The sequence below is a fragment of the Athene cunicularia genome (assembly GCF_003259725.1).
Source record: "Athene cunicularia isolate RWA chromosome 1 unlocalized genomic scaffold, athCun1 chr1_part1, whole genome shotgun sequence".
NCBI classification, from domain to species: domain Eukaryota; kingdom Metazoa; phylum Chordata; class Aves; order Strigiformes; family Strigidae; genus Athene; species Athene cunicularia.
Window position 1 is genome coordinate 105843460 of NW_020799091.1, and position 18003 is coordinate 105861462.

The 18003-nt window shown below is 38.1% G+C and overlaps 1 long non-coding RNA gene across 2 annotated transcripts in view; it reads right to left on the reverse strand.

Annotated features, from left to right (window-relative positions):
* The window catches only part of LOC113483137, a 298071-nt gene that overhangs the window by 179231 nt on the left and 100837 nt on the right, over positions 1–18003 (reverse strand). For both annotated transcript variants that reach the window (XR_003398962.1, XR_003398963.1), the window contains one exon: positions 10989–11107. This is a non-coding gene — a long non-coding RNA (uncharacterized LOC113483137). The remainder of the gene's footprint in view (positions 1–10988; positions 11108–18003) is intronic.

An 18003-nucleotide genomic window follows, 5' to 3' on the forward strand; every position in this document is an offset into this window, starting at 1 on the left:
TCACTTAATTCATAAATTTGTGCTCTTTTTCTGATTGGGTAGCACAAGCCATGTAAACAAGACCTCTTCTGTTTGCTAAATTCCCACAAATGCTTCCAACTGCCTAAGAAATCTACTTTCACATCAGCTGAAATGCTTTGTTCAAACTGGAATTTCAGTGCAATTGTGCTTGCAAAAATACTTGTTGCAGGTTGTTTTTTACCCACAGAATCTGTGACTGGTGAACACAGCTTTGACTTCCTGCTATAAATACCTGGACAGCTACAGAGGGAGCAGAGTCTGAGTAGATAGCTTCATTACACCAATATGTGCACACTCACAGAACACACCAATTGCCACGTGGAATTTATAGTTTAAACATACCATCTAACTCTATGACAAGATGCTTACAGGCTTTCTTGCCCAAATGAACTTCTTTTCTCCCCGGTGCCTGAGTATAAACTCAGAGAACTCCTCTTCCTTTTTTGTACGGTCATCCTTTCCTCATTCAAATACCTCCTTAAAAACTGCTTTCTCTTGGATAGCTTATTGATGCTCATATTTTATGGATACAGTGAAAGCTGCCATATCAGAGCACTAAATACAACAACTGAGAGCAACTTTAGAGCAGAAGAATGTCCTGTCATTAAACCTAGACCAGAACTGCAATTAAGTGTGCATGTGGGGTACAGTGGGGAGGAGAATTTCTACCTAAATGCCTTAACTAAACAGCCAGCTTTCCTGAATACCTACCTATTTACTACCTTACCTTATATATACATGCTGTAGGTACAGTATGTATTCTCTACATGACAGTCTGTGAACTTAAAAAGATACACAAATACTGAGGTGCTTTTGTTGGACCCTAAATGTCCATATTAATGTATGGGACCCTAAATGTCCATATTAATAAGTTAATAGAATTAGTTATTAGAGTTAATAGATTTTTTCTCATAACTTTATGAGTTTGATATCAGTATATTAACCTTGATACTTCATGAATCATTAAGCTGTTTTCTATAGTGAGATTTACAATGGGTATACCCCAATAAAACATGAACAAAAAAAGGTTTATTCACTCATTTTAAATAATGCACTTGTAATATTCCAATAATATTCTCTAAACTTAACATTAACTGCTATTTTGCCAGGTAATGATAAACAAAAACATCCATTCTTAAGGAACTGAATGTAACGAAAGCACACAGTCAACAGACTTCCTTTTCAACAAAATCTAAAGCACTAAACAAATATACACAGAAACAACAATGCTACATAACTCCTCTCTTCTTAAAGCACACTTTTTTTCCTGTCTCAAGTGTATACAGAAGCAGATTAGACTTTACATGAAGTGCTTGTGAATTTTCATGAGTTTTAGAAAGCTGATAATTCAGCATGAAACAAAGCCAGAACTACCTATGGAGATCATCCTGATCTTAAGTGGTGTGGCCCATTGCTGATTTATACTTATGTTGGTTTGCTAACTCTGCCAGATTATACGCTGTACATATAAAGTAAACAATGTGATTGAGGAAGTGGATTTAAAATACTAATTTACATAAAATTTGAACACAGATCTCTTGAAATGAGATTACAGACTTAGTTAAAACACACTTCCACCTTCCCTCTGGCAAGGGTGTATCTTTGAATACCAGAACCACAGATACATGAGGGTTTTTTTAAATAAAATTAACCAATATAAAATATTTCTCAATGGAGAATAACATCTGCATTTCTTTCAGTTCTGTCACTAAAAAACAAAGTCTAACTTTTGCTTTTAAAGTAGTGCTCATGAAAAAAAACTTCTACATACTACACGGTGCATTTTAAAATATTTCCCTTATCAAAATTTATGTTGATGACATCAGGATTAAATTTTAAGATTTTTCATTCTTCTATAAATGTTCTACTTTCTGTTTCAGTATGGAAAAAATGATCTTCCTACTAGTCCCCTACATACAAGGGGTCATCAACAGCAAAAAAAAACCACAACAGATTGGGCTTTTTTTCTAACATGTTTCAAGTAATTTTAAAACCCAGGATCTTATCAATTCCAGAAGCCCTTTTAAATACCCAGAGGACACCATGTGGTGAAAAGCTGGGAGAAAACCAGTATCAATGCATCCGTGAAGAGGCCAGTCACCATCTTAGCTTGCACAGTCTCTTCAGCTAGCTCAAGCAGTGCCAGCCCAAAGTTGCAGAGGTATAAAGCAAGAAACCCCCCAAAACCCAAAGAAATCAAAATACCCATGTTACTCCTTCCTATTCTTCATGTTTTCAGGCAGGGGAGAAAAGGAGCCCTCTACGTCAGTGACCAGCTAAAGTGTATGGAGCTCTGCCTGGGGATGGATGAGGAGCCAACCGAGAGCTTCAGAGTGTCTGAATTAAAGGGGGGACAGGAACAGGAGACGTTATAGTGGGGGTCTGCTACAGGCCACCCAACCAAGAAGACCAAGAGAATAAGGCCCTCTATAAACAGATAGGAGCAGCCTCAAATTCACAAGCCCTGGTCCTCATGGGGGACTTCAACCACCCTGGTATCTGTTGAAAGGACAGCACAGTAGGGCATAAGCACTCCAGGAGGTTGCTGGAACACGATGATGCTAACTTCCTTCTCCAAGTGATAGAGGAGCCAATGAGAAGAGGTGCTATGCTGGAGCTTGTTCTTACCAACAAGGAGGGGCTGGTGGGGAGTGTGAAACACAAGGGCAGCCTTGGCTGCGGTGACCATGAGATGGAGGACTTCAAGATGATTAGGGCAAGGTAGCTTAAGCAGAGCAGACTTTTTCCTTTTCAGGGATCTGCTTGGGCAGAGTATCATGGGATAAATCCCTGGAGGGAAGAGGAGCCCAAAAAAGCTGGTTAATATTCAAGGATCACCTCCTTCAAGCTCAGGAGAAATGCATCCTGACAAAGTGGAAGTCAGGTAAGAATGACAGGATGCCTGCATGGATAAACAAGTTGCTTGTGAACAAACTCAAAAACAAACAAGAAGCCTATAGAGGGTGGAAACAAGGACAGGTAGACTGGGAGGAATACAGAGAAACTGTCTGAGCAGTCAGGTATCGGGTTAGGAAGGCAAAGGCCTGACAGAATTAAAGCTGGCCGGGGACATAAAGGGCAACAAGAAAAGTTTCTATAGGTACATTGGTGAGAAAAGGAAGAGTAAGGAAAATGTGGGCACTCTCCACAGGGAGAGGGAAATGGGAGACCTGATTACATGGCACATGGAGAAGGCTGAGGTTCTCAATTACTTTTTTGTCACAGTCTTCAATAGTAAGGGCTCCAGCTTTGCAGAAAGCAAAGGCAGGGGCTGGGAGAATGAATATCACCCACTGTAGGAGATCAAGTTTGCGAGCGTATAAGGAATCTGAAGGTGCAAAAGTCCATAGAACCTTATGAGATGCATCCAAGAGTTCTGAGGGAACTGGTGGATGAAGTGGCTAAGCAACTATCCGTCTTGTTGGATGACTCATGACATGCTGGTAAAGTTCCCACTGACTGGAAAAGGAGAAACATAACCCCCATTTTTAAAAAGGGGAAAAAAGAAGACCCAGGGAACTACAGATCAGTCAGTCTCACCTCTGTGCCCAACAAGATCATGGAGTGGATCCTCCTGGAAACTATGCTAGGGCACATGGAAAATAAGGAAGTGATTGGCAAGAACCAACATGGATTCACTAAGGGCAAAACGTGCCTGACAAATTTGGTGACCTTCTACGAGGGCATTGCAGCACTACTGGATAAGGGAAGGGGAACTGACATCACCTATCTGGACTTGTGCAAAGCATTTGACACTGTCCCACATGACATCCTTGTCTCTCAATTGGAGAGACATGGATTTGATGGATGGGACACTCAGTAGATAAGGAATTGGTTGGATGGTCACATTCAAGGAGATACGTTCAACGGCTCGATGTTCAAGTGGAGACCGGTGATGAGTGGCATTCCTCAGGTGTTGGTATTGCTGTTTAACATCTTTGTTGGTGACATGAACAGTGGGATTGATTGTACCCTCAGCAAGTTTGCTGACGACACCAAGCTGTGTGGTGCAGTCGACACACTGGAGGGAAGGGATGACATTCAAAAGTTCAACAAGGCCAAGTGCAAGGTCCTTCACATGGGTCAAGGCAATCTCAAGTACAAATACAGGCTGAGCAATGAGTGTATTGACAGTAGCCCTGAGAACAAAGACTCTGGGGTATTAGTGGATGGAAAACTGACTATGAGCCAGCAACATGCACTCACAGCCCACAGAGGTAACTGTATGCTGGGCTGCATCAAGAGCAGTGTGGCCAGCAGGTCAAGGAAGGTGATACTCCCCCTCTGCTCTCATGAGACCCCACCTGCAGTGCTCTGTTCAGTTCTGGGGCCCCCAACATAAGAAGGACATGGATGTGCTCAAGCGGGTCCAGAGAAGGCCATGAGGATGATCGGGGGACCGGAACACCTCCCTTATGAGGACAGGCTGAGAGAGTTGGAGTTTTTCAGCCTGGAGAAGAGGAAGCTCTGGGGAGATATTTCAGCAGCCTTCCAGTATTTAAAGGGGCTACAGGAAAGATGGGGAGGGACTGGTTATCAGGGAGTGAAGTGATAGGGAAAAGGGTAACAGTTTTAAACTGAAAGAGGGTAGATTTAGATTAGCTATAAGGAAGAAATTCTTTCCTGTGAGTGTGGTGAGACACTGGCACAGGTTGCCCAGAGAAGCTGTGGCTGTCCCCACCCTGGCAGTGTTCAAGGCCAGGCTGGACGGGGCTTTGAGCAACCTGGTCTAGTGGAAGGTGTCCCTGCCCATGGCAGGGGGGTTGGAACTAGATGAACTTTAAAGGTCCCTTCCAACCCAAACCATTCTGTGATTCTATATTAGCCACAGAATTGCCCAGGATGAGAGAAGCAAGGGAGAGCAAACAAGCCTGTTAATGAGCACTCTCATCACTGCCTCTGAAGAGCAGGGTCCTCCTATGCATGAACTGAGTCTCTCTGCTTCAACAGTCTGATCAAAATTGGGTATCTTTATTTCAGTGGTGATGTCTAGTATCTCTAATTTAATGGGCAGCTTCATCTGATATGACTTAAAACTTGTTTAACAAATGAACTTTCAGAGATGGATACAACTAACAACCTTATCAGCTTTTTCATTTTCTCAGATGTCCTTCCCCCTTCTCCATAGGGGATGGTGAGGCACTGCACCTTTCATGTATCAATCATGCTTGCACAGCAAAAAAGGGAATAAGCTGCTGCTGACATTTACCTGATTTAGCTTAATCTAGCAAGTGTGGATGGCAGTGACAGAAAAGACAGAGGCGTTGCTTTTGGCACCTGTGCTGACAGCTTCCTGGGTACTCCAGGAACACCTTGATTGTGTTTCCCTTGATACTATTCTCCAACTTGACTAGGAGTAACTAGCCATGAATCTGCTACATATGCTGTTAGATTTACTAATTTTTCCTAAACAATTACCTTCTAGAGCAATTAACAAAACATAATGCACCGTTTCTTTCAGGTCACACACTTTCATACTTTCCAGGCTCTCCAATACTTCTGTCTCCCAACACGTAAAGAATCTGAATGCAAAACTCTACGTTTCCAATAACATGGCAGTATATTTTCCTGGAGCTTTTGTGGGGAGAAGATCCCGCAGAAAAAAAAAAAAAAATCAGCACAAAATTTGAAATCTAGGTTTAGTTCAAGCATCTAATAACTAGTTAGTTCAATATATTACATATCTATTTATCCTTGAGGATTTGGACCTTGTTGACGACAAAAAAGGTTTAATTTTGAAAGTTACGTATCTGGCACATGTAACTTCCTACTCTCGGAGGCCCTATGTGATTTTTAATTTCTGCTATGCTGACAAAGCAAGATTGGAAATCTGTGAGGGTGTAAGGAATACATCCTCAATAGTCAAGCTTAGTGTTCCCTAGTTTTTAAAACTCTTTCCAAAGTGCAAGGCAGTTCTGCATTTTCTGTGATATATTACAGACAGTTTTTTCAAATTAGTTCATTACATTATTTTCAAATTATCAGCTAAAATCAATATACATTTACAGTGAACAGTGACAGATCTGGATACAAGGATAAGAACAAACAGCAAATGGTTAGAGCTGGTTTTCCAAAGTATGAAAGAGAAGTATAGGGTAGTTGAGTGGTTATCATCTGAGACAACCGGTACTGCAAGAGAATAGGAGATTACTGAGAAAGTGGGTCCTGCAACACCTGATGGTCAACAAGCAGGCAAGATGTCATACATCTATAACATCTATTCTACACATAACTCCTAATTAGGTGAGAATGGTGGGTGCTCAACTCATAAGGGGTGACTTGCTGCAAGCAAAATGTTAGAGAATGATGGTTTACACCTAGGTTTCTGACATCATAAACCTAACATAGGAGACAGCACACTCTGGAAAAGAAATTTAGGCTTATCCCCTCTGGATGCTGCTCTACAGTCAACTACTGGTTTGTCTCCAGATGTCTCCTGAGTCAGCCAGCACCACAGCAGACACTACCAATTGAAGGGATCAATTCCCGCTCCCTTGCTGCAGTTCCTCTGGAGGTGAGAAAATCGTGCCAAGCTACAGGGATGCTTATCAAAATAGCTAAATGCATGATCCTGGGAAGCTCTGTATCACAAAGCTTTTTAAGGTTACTGACAGGGATCAACTTTGCCATTCTTCTTTAGGGACGTCCTTGGGAATCTCTTCTAATGAATTATCTGAAGGAATTTCTGTGATAGAAGAAACTCTATAAACCTATGAGTAAGGCAGCAATGAGTGAAGTTAGTGCACCTAATCAGAACTGGACTCAAAAGGTATAGTAGGAAACAAGATTAGGTGATAAATCGCTTTTTATTGCAAATTTGTAAAAGGAAAAGAAAGGAGGAAAAATTCAATAAAATGGTCCAGCTAGCTAAAAGCTCAAGCAAACAGGAGTAATAGTCCAAGAAATGGCTGCATCCAAATTGCATAAGTCAAACAAGGGCATAAATCAAAGAAGTTAGAGTAAATAAATACTGAATAAAAGTACATAAGATTTTTAAATTAAATCAGAAAAGCATGTGTTTAATTCTGAAGGGAACAGCGTGTGCCAGAATATTGAGTTATACATTGCTTTATTGAAGAGTAGGTCAAGATCTTATCAGCTCTATTATGAGGAATGTCAATAAAAGGCTGTGCGATGATAAAATGTTTAATTAAAAATGAACATTGTGCAACATATGAACTCTTTGTGTTATACAGAAAAAAGAGTCAAATGTATTATGTTCTCCAAGTTACAAATTGTACTGAATCATTTTCCCTCCATCAAACATTCTTATCACTATGAAATCATGCATAAAAATAGATTTATTTATATTGGCTCCTTTACAAATTAGTTTAAGATTATCTATCTCCAGGGCACTTCAAATACTTTGAAAGTCTAGGGTAACTGTGATGAGAACACTAGGGTCTTGTTTTCGTGTATTCCAGTTGAGTAAGTGGTATGCTTTGGCAAATTAATTAACAATGCAAAGCTTTAATACCGATTCAGTGAGTTGATCAAAAAGTAACAGGAACTACCAAAATTAAGTATTTTTGTTTATGTCATACAATACACATGCATACAACATCACTGCAATAAAGACTTCCCACAACTCCATAGAGAAGGTAACAAAACTATGACACTGGGAAGAGCATGCAGAATGAAATGCAGCAATACCCATGGCAAACAGACAGGTTTCCTCCCTGCTGAAAATAATCTTACCCCCCAACCTCTTTGCAATGCTAACCATCTTAAACAAGAGGAAGTGCTAATGCAAGGATACTTATTTATGGGGTAATGTCTAAGCAATGGATTTCAAGCTGGAAAGTATGGTTATACATAGCTTTAAAGGAATGAAGCAAAATGCAGGGAGCATAAAATGGTAAATTAGCACCATAGGACTAGGCAATAAATGGCTTAATACTTTCATGGCCTTTCATTCTGGCATAACTTTTTATAACAAAGCATAACAAGACCATTCTTATGGACACTTTGGCCTGAATCTTTAGAAGAGAAGATTTTTTTAAATACCTCTACCACTCAGCCTCAAACCCCCAACATCAATAGACATATCTGCATACATATGCATATGTATACATACACTGCCCAAACTTTTTACAGCTGTAATTCTAAAAACCCAGACCAAACTGGGAGGGATTTTTAATGAAAAACATTGTAAGTTTCCTAAAACAAAGTCTACCACTAGAATGGAACTTTCAGTAGGAGCTGATGAATGAGCTTAATGAACCTGAGATACTGAAACAGAGAAATCAAATAAAGTATCAGATGAGAGCACAGTCAGCATGTAAACATCTGTCCATTTTTCCAAAGCAATTAACACTCGCATTAAGAAAACATCCCAGAATCACAAAAAGCTTTGATGTAGCATTCATGTTTTTGACAATCAAAACTTAGCTCCATATATCACACACCAATTTTAGTACACTTGTACGCTTGCTCTATACGAGTGGAATACAGTAGAGCAAAGAGCAGTTAAACAGCACATCAGTCGATAGGAAAAAAAAAAAAATGTACAAAATAAGAATTCTGATGTTCTTTAGTAGAAGATTTTGTAATTTATGAATAACCTGTGGGTGATACATGCTTCAACTGTAGGAGTATGAAAGATTCTATTACTAAAGCAAGAATAATACTTAAGAACAACTTTTTACCCATGGACCAAAATAAACTCAAATCAAAAAAACAGTTGGTAAAGGAAAATCCACAACACGCTCACGGAAAGAGTTTGTGATTGTAGAAACTGGCAATATTAAAGAGCTATTAAGTGATCTAGTCTTTCCTCTCAGAGTTAAGCCTTGTTTCTTGCAGTCCATTTTATAGCCTTCAACAAGCAGAATAGTTTTATATTGTATCTTACCTGTAGGACTGCCACCCCATCCTTTGGGAAATTATTCTGAAGTCCTTTCTCTCCTTTTATCAGACAGTATTTCCTGAGAGTCAGTTTATAATTACCCCTAACAATACTTGTCATATTTAAGGATAGAAAAATACGGGTATAGAAACCTGTTTTTCTTTGAAGATAGGATCCCCCCAAATCAAGTCCAAATAAACTTCAATAAGAGAGAATTATTACCTAAGAAGCAGATTTGGTAGTAATATTGAAAACTAAGTCCTCAGAGGAGGTCTAGTTAGAGGCATGAATAGAACAAATCCTTCACCAGGAGCCAGCAGAGATTCCCAGGGTCATGGCCTAGCTAAAGTTAAGAGAAAAATTCCTACTGATTTCAATGGGGACAGGATATCATCCCCATATTTTATTCATAGAATATCATCACAAATGGTAACTACAAATGAAGCATCATGAGGCAAGGTGCCTATAATTCATGTTTTCTTCTACTGTAATAGCCAAGACCTCTCCCTGAACTCCAACGGAGGCAAATTAGTTCCGCATGTCAGATACCAACTGTAATATTTTCCCTTACACTTGGTACACAATGAGGGGATACAGTACAGCATTGAGCAATTAATACATTTCTTTTTGTGAAATAATGCATGACAGAACAATTCAGAAAAGATGTCGCTCACTTGAAAGTGGTGAGTTGGTAGCCCATGAAGAACAGAAGTAGGAAAAATAATCAATGGAAAATAAATAAATTAAGCCCCCCTAGTGTCTTACATCTTCTTAGTGGTTGCCTTACTTGCTTCATTTCAACCCTTCTTTCTTTGCAGTTCTCGAGGGTACCCCCACTTACAACATCACCTTTGAATCTGGGATTACAATCTGTCACAATCCAAACTGAATCAGGTCAGGTTGTACGGTTCCCTGCAACAGAAATCTAATATATAGGATAGGACGGCTAAGCATAGGCAACTAGTGCATTTTGCATACCCTATGGTATCTTGCCAAGGGCTCAGCTGCCATTCCAGATGGTTGTGGGTCTATTGCAGGTTTTGTGTCATATTTACCAGTCCCATGTTTAAGTAACAAACTCTCACCTCAATATGCCTCTTACCAGTGAAAAAATAGTAAACTGAAACCAATGTCTTTAGGCAGTATCTATTCATTGCACTGCACTTTGACCGAAGATGATGTACATAAATAATATGCAAGTGTTTCTCAAAATCACTCTCATTAAACTATCCTATTAGGAAATAATGTTGGCTATAGAACACTAATTAAAATATGCTATTTCTGACAACACGTGCACAGGGACTACAGAGTATACTTGTAGTCACAAGTAATAGTCACAACATCCCAAGAATGATTTGGAACAAAACTGTGAGACTAACAAAAGCTTACAGAACATTGTAGCCCAGTATAACACCTGGATGCATTAATAGCTCTGTTTGGTAGATACCAACACAGAGGAAGCCACCAAAAGCAATGACAAGTCAAGGTGAAGTGAAACATGGACCCAGGACAATACCCTATTTTCACAGCTACCCCTCTCCATTGTCATACTTCTACAATTACCCTCTAGCACTTCTTTCAGGGTTTGCTAATCAAAGGGTCCTCTCCAAGCAAAAATCTTTTTCCCAGTTTCTCCAGTTCTAAGATTTTCATATATATTCTTTTTTTGCTTTCCTAGCTCCAATTTGCTCTAACCCATTTTTTTGCAACATCATGTTGAAGAAAGACTGTATGCACTTGATTCTTCTGCTGATATTTCAATAGTCTTTAAAACTCAAGCAATGAATTTTGTCCATTATAGAAATCATTGATATTATAGACATTATTTTTTCCTCACCATTAATGATAAGAATTAAAATACATCCTTTTATTTCCTCGTTTCTGTTGCCTATCATGAATGCTGGGTTTTGCTGCAATGCAACGGTGATACCTTGAAAGTAACTTATGCTGAGAATTTTAGAGGTAAAACCAAGTAACAGCAGCAACAGCTGTGGGATCAATGACATTTCCCAAAATTTAGAAGACTTAAAATACCTATTTGACTTCATTTATATTAAATACAAAAGCAATTATGAAGAACGTCATCAAGCCCTGCCTTGTGAAAAAGAAAGAAACCTACCTTATTGCAAGAGACCTCTTTCATTTGCCAGTACTAAGTGCTGCATGTGGCATCACCAGAAGAATGAGGCATCACACAAGACAGAAGCTGGCATCTACAGAAAATGCTACTTTCCAGGCCTGTAACATAAAGACAATGCACAGTTCTTTCAGAAACAATGACTGTAAAAACACTGAACTTTGTAATTCCAAGATTATTTTTGTTCAATTCATTCCTGTCAAGTCTGATGTTTCAGAAGGAAAACAAACAAACAAACAAACAAACAAACAAAAACATAAAAAAAACACCTCAACCTGGAAAACTTGACATCTAGAGTTCAAGCCATGTTTTTTATGGCTTATGCATCATAATCAATAAACTTGATCCAGTATAATAAAGTGTCTTTCTTTGAAAAACTGATTTTTGCCATTTAGAAGACATGGTTACTTTGGTTATAAGCTTTCCTGTATTTGCAAAGTTTAGAGTATACAATAGAATACCATGGTAACAATTTAAAACTATGCAGCTATCATAGAAGTGTGAAGATAAGCACTGTGGAATTAGACATAAGTGAACTAAAGAGGTCCTATGTATGTCAAATTGAAGGTCAAATTATTGGAATGTCATTAATTTTTCTGATAATGCATTAACCAAAGTGGAAACTGACTTCTGCTCCTAAATCCACATGGACTTGTGTACAGCTAATATGAACACACACAGAAAGGGGAAGTGGAGAAAGAAGAGTTGATTATTAAAGAACAAGCAGAGACCATAAGGAATACAAACCCCATTAAAAAAATATATAAAATTTATAAACATTATTTCCAGGCATTCTCTTCTCACAGTCATCAGCAGATCTTGAGCCAAATTCAAGATAGTTTGTAAACATGCATAACTTCAATAGAGTGACAATCAATCTTACAAGAGACTAATTTAATCCTTTAATGTATAAAGTACTGATGACTTCATATATCACTTACCCTCTTTGTCTGGAGTAGCAGAACCTCACTAGCACACTCTCTTAACTAAAGGTATGCACCATGGGTAAAGTATATAATTTTAAGGCAAGAAAAAAATATCTTGCAAAAAAGTGTTTTTCTGAGTTTGAAGTTCTTTTAGTGACTGAAGACAGAAAATAAGTACTTTCAATATATTGTTCTAAGAAGTTTGTGAAGCAAGTGCTTATCTGCAGAACACAAATAAAATCTTTTCATTATAATTGATTTGTCTGATAATTAATTATTTTTCCAAGGCAAATTTCTTTTTTGATTGAAAGTAATACATATTTTAGGCACACAAAAATACAAAGTAATTGATCCCAATATAGTATACATCCCTTCCATTAACCTCCAGTGTTGAATTATGCCTGTATGTGTTTATCATGTCGGGGTATCTACTTGTATGGATACATATATGATTACAAGACTAAACCTCAGGAGACCCATAGTTCAAAATGTCAGTGATGCACATACTGTAGATGAGTAGGTCCAAACAAGAAAATGAGCCTGGCATGCTTCTAATATTTTTTCATTAGCATACACAGAAATCCCCACAGGCAAAGCACAGATAAAATTATTTGGTTTCAACTATTTTTTGCATAACATTGTTAACCCTTGAAATACAGATTTTAATGCAATCAGGAGCTGGCACTGGTTTTGTTATGCAGCTTATGGAATAAATTGATAATTCAGTCCCTCAACTTGTAGCTATTCAATACAAAACTCAGTAGTTGTACCACAGTATTACATTCTCCTTCACTCCACACACCTTTAGGTGAGGAAAGGGTATATAACTATGTACCATAAAGAAAAAAAAACCCACATAATTAATATCTCTACAACTACTTTACATAACACAATGTCCCTATTCACTTTCACAGTGATAGTCAATCTTAGGAACAGGCACATGAGAATAGCCTGAAACGTGTATTACTGCCCTAAAAACAATGAGAGCTTTCAGGGAATAAACGTTTATGCAGAATGTCTGATACAAATTCCTCTCTGTCAAGGAACTCTGATCTACTTTAAATATGCTGAAATGGGGTCCCATCATCACTCTTTACTTCATAGCTGAGCAAATCTGGCATTTAATATATAAATGATGAAAACAAAATATGAAAGTCCATAGAATAATAAATTATAATGTTCAAAATTATAAAGTATGCTACAAGGGACTATAGCACACCTATCTCAAATCAACCTCTTGTGCATGGTCAGAAGTAGAGCTACAATGGAAACAAAAATTTTTGTTCCTAAAGCAAAACAAAACCAAACTCTGTGAGAGACAACAGAACCTATGGGAGGGGAAAAAAGTACCAAAACAAAATCTTACGATACTGAGACTTCACATGCTAAACGTTATCACAGTTCTTCTCTTGGATAGGGAATGAGATTTATTTAAGGTAAGTACAATAGGAACAAATTGCCATGAAATATCAATATCCTGATGCCTTCCACATTTAGGCAAAGGAGTAAAACATAAGTTAAATAAAATCTTCAAGCCCTACCTAAGAATTCTATGGATTGAACCTTTTCCTAAAGGAAAGATGCAGTAAATTTCTTAACAAAACCAAGCCCTAATTTCAAACAAGCTAGTGGCCCAATCCTGTATTATTCTCTTCCAGAAGTGAAACATCAACACCATGCTCTCAGGGCTGCATCTTCTCAGCCATTCACCAGAGCAGCACCAAAGGAACTAGAAGCTGGTCTTTTTCCAAAGTGTACAGAAAAGAAAGGAAGATCACGGGTCTGTCCAAAAAATTTCGTATGAATAGGAAGAGTGAATATTCTGAAAAATACATTTTGTACAGTGCTGAACAGTCATCATTGGCTGAACAGACATTATAGTGCTCTTCCCCTTTTCCAAGAACTGGTGTGACAGACCCAACAAATAACTATGAGGAATGATTACATTCAAAACTACTTGAGCAAAGTTGACTGATTTCATGATATTTACAACTAAGAACATTGTTTGTGACTTTGATAATTGTCTCAGAGTACATGAAATGAGAGTAAAAACTGCAGTCTTTCATGACTATTAATTATAAATATTTTGGTACTAAAATTCAACAGAGGAGAGCTTACTCAGAAAATAAGAAAAAAAATGTTAAAGTAGAATTGAGCTTTTTCTTCATACACAATCTGGAAGTTTATGTGCTATTAATGCACCTTGGACTTTCAATACTCCATCACATTGCAATGTGTTCCTATTCCAGCTTCAGAATGAGTTAACAGAAAATTACAACATTCATTTAGTCTGCTTGATCTCTGGTCTTTAACTTGGGGTGGTGCTTCTGAATATCAATTTGTTATGGAAAGCACCATCCTTCATGTCCTCTTTTGGCCTCATTATTTATGTATTGGTTTCCTATGAACATTAAAAACATATTGCCTACAAGCATAAGCCATCAAATGTATCACCTCCATGTTGCACCACTTTTCATATGAGGCAACCCAGCAGCTGAATTTGTCTGTTCTAGTTAGGAAATAACCCTCACAGAGAGTGGATGGGCAGAAATGAAACACTGCCACTAATCAGAAATAACTTGCATTTCTACACTGCTATAAATGGATGGTTCTAATTTGCATTACTGCTCTCTCACCTTATTCTGAGATTTGTATAGATAAATTGATCTTTAATGACCTGGATGAATCTGTATCCGAATAAAAGCACAGCAAGCAAAAAAAGTTCCTACTGCACAAGTCTGAACATGGCTTTATCCTAGCTTTGTCCACATGCTAAGATAAACACACACACCTGAACTGGCTATTGATAAACTAAGAAAATATTTTATGAGGCATCTCTGGTTACTCCCAAAAGTAGCTATGTCAGTAGTTTGAACATCTTAAACCAGTATCTTTTCATTGGATAAAAGGAAATGTTCTTATCCTTGCTTTTGTGCCACCATTGCATCTTTCCTGATCTATCATTTTGCTAAAATACTCTTCAGAATTCAGTGCCTTGACAGCAGATAATTTACAGTCTGGTGATGAAAGTAAAGGAACAAACAAGAGCTGAGAGCTTATGAAATACAGAAATTGAACCAAGGTGTTTTCTCCTCCCCTCTCATTTCAAATGGCAGTCAGTTAAGTCCTAACTTCTCTTGATCTTATATTATTTTCCCATTGTCCTTTTTTCTTTCCCAAAAGAAACACTAGAAACCACAACATGAAACACTTCCTCCCTAATCCTGACATTTTAGTACTAAAAACAATTACAGTGCTCCAATACAATCTCCAAAATTACTTGGGTAGTGCCATTTTGGTGTTTCTGAAGACAGCTCTCACAATATTACTAACCCAATAAGCCAGTCACTAAGAACATAAAGACTTCTTTACTTCCTTATTTCATCAATATTACTGCCATTTTGGTTTAATCCAGAATGTGTTATATTGCTGAATTTGCTTAAGGATAATTGTACTTATTAAAACTAGCCACCTAAACTTTTGAGCTGGCTTGCATTAGACACAAAGCAGCCTGCAGGCGAAGGCTTAATGAAATTATACTGATTACCTTCACTGAAATATCACTAGTTGGAGCAGAAAAGGTGCAACACTAAGTATCTATAGTTAAAGATGACATTTAAAGTAGGATTGAATTCTCCTCTTCAGAGATGCATTCCAGAACTGGCACCCATCAAGATAAGACATCATTGACTTGAATGTGTAATGATAAAACAAGCCCTCTGAGTTGGCATCAGCAGAGCCTGCATTTTTGAGGAACAAGACTTCACAGGCTGGGGGTAGGGGGTGCTTGGATTCCATCATCTACTTTGTTTTCAAAATATATTTTCCTTATCTAGATTCATGGAAGGCGTGTACTATGATAGTATGGCAACATGAACAAAGAGGACAAAGAATATTCTGTTTGATTTTAAAGCACGGTGCAGCAGCAATTTAGGAACGTGAAAAAAAAATCACAATGTACACAGTTTTAAAAAATCTATAATCCAAATGCTGCAATTTAGCAGACTGTGAAAATAGTGGTTTATGTAAATTAATAGTTGCTCTGCTTTTATTTTTGCAAATTGAAGCTTCAACTCCTCCTTTCTGTTATTTTTAAAAATAAATACCAATTTCTTTCACTGACCAAGATGTAGATGGCTGAAATACTATTCATGAACTTCAAAGCCTCTGGAGTTGATGTGAAAAGATGCAGTTAGTCCCCAAATCTGAACATTTTTAGAATGGAGCTCAAAAATTGAATTCTGAGGTTTTCAAACATTTGAAAATATTCTCTAAATGTGCTGATTTGCCTGTGAAAGGTCACCTCTCTTGCTTCATTCAGTAAGAAGCAGAATTGCTAGGATTCCTTCCTAAAAGTGTTTAATCCAGTGTGACAACTGGAAAAATAATAAACAAACTATATGTGGCATCTTTTCTAGATTATATACTTGATTCCATACCTATCAGTCTAATGAAACAAAAAAAAAAATATTGACTCCCAGGACTGTGCCTGAACAGCAGGGGGTTTCTTCCCTTCTCATAAAGGACTGATAAGTAATGTTCCTAATCTGGTAAGGATATTAACTATCAAAATACACTTATTACCCCTTCCAGCCTTTGTATTTACTGTATTATACTTAAAGAATGGTTTATTGTTATAATTACTGTGGTTTAAAAATTAGAACAGTATCAAAGACAGAGATGTTTCTTTTGCTGAAAACAAATTAAGTGGGAGATTCACAAAGACAAAAAAAAAAAGGCTGGAAAGCTCCTTCTGTAAACTTTGCATGTATTTCCCTTTTGAAAATGTCTTCAGCAATTGCCATTTGTTGACATTCAGTTTCATGACACCGGATTACTGCAGAAAATAAAGTTTGAAAATGAATTTGAAATGAAGTTTTCACCAGTCACAGTTCTGGTGCAGAGCATTTGTTACCCTAACAAACAAATGTGTACTTGAATTAATCTTCATACTGTACAAGGCTTCCCCAGTAGCTTCACACTGGAGCAGATCACAGAGAATTATCGAATTTATTATCCTTTCATTGATCTTCCTGAGGCATTTGGATGGATTGATTCTGATATGCTACTCCTTAGACATATTAGATAGATTACTTAACAAATTTCAGAGCAGCTGACCATGACCCGGTCAATATCTCACAGGAAGTTCTTGCTCACATATACCCATCACTTGCCAGGAGCATGTCTGTCTTCTGATCTACAGCTGTCTTCTTGTGATATACAAAACAGACTACAAAAACAGGAAGTAAAAGCACCCTAATTTTGCCTTTTGAATTTAGACTATATTTGTGGCTTAATAATATGCTGCTTTGCATAAATACTTTGAAAGCTCTCCAGTATTCTACTGTTACCTAACTATCAAAAGGAAATGCATCTTCAGAGATGAATCACTCTTACATTACCAGTTTTTACTTTTAAAAATGCCAACCTCTGACAATATGGACAGCTTTCTGCAGCATGTTTTAGTTTGAACTGTGGAGCAGAACAAAAAGGGCATTTAATAACTTTTTAAGAGGCTACATGATAGAATCTGGGGAGGGAACCTGTGGTTTACCACAGCAGATTGAAAGCCTGACAACTGTTCCCTGACCAAGCTAAACACATCCCATGCTTCTGAAGTGAGGAAAACTTCCCCCCCCACAGATCTCATCCTACTCCCCAGTAATAATGGGCTGCCCCCACTAGTCAGGAAACTTTAGTCAGGAACCTTTACACCCTACAGAGACCAAGGGTATGTCCAGACTAGGAATATGCATTTCTAAACCTGGAGATTGACCTTCAACTCATCTCCTGCTCCATCTGTAGGAGCCACCCAGCACAAACATCCTGAAATCTCAGATCTCCTCTGGTCACAGTAGGCTGGGCTAATGCCTGTCACTTGGACTCACAGAAGGCCAAGCAAGCCAGAGCTGAAAGGTGGTAACCACTACTTCAAATGCTCCCAAGTCCAGGGATGGAAAAGATTGTATTAGCTCAGGGAAAAGGAGGAGGACTCAACCTCCTTCTCCTTCCTGTCCTTCAGCTCTGCCCTAAACTGAAGGCTGGATGGGAGGGAGGGAGGAGGGAGGGAG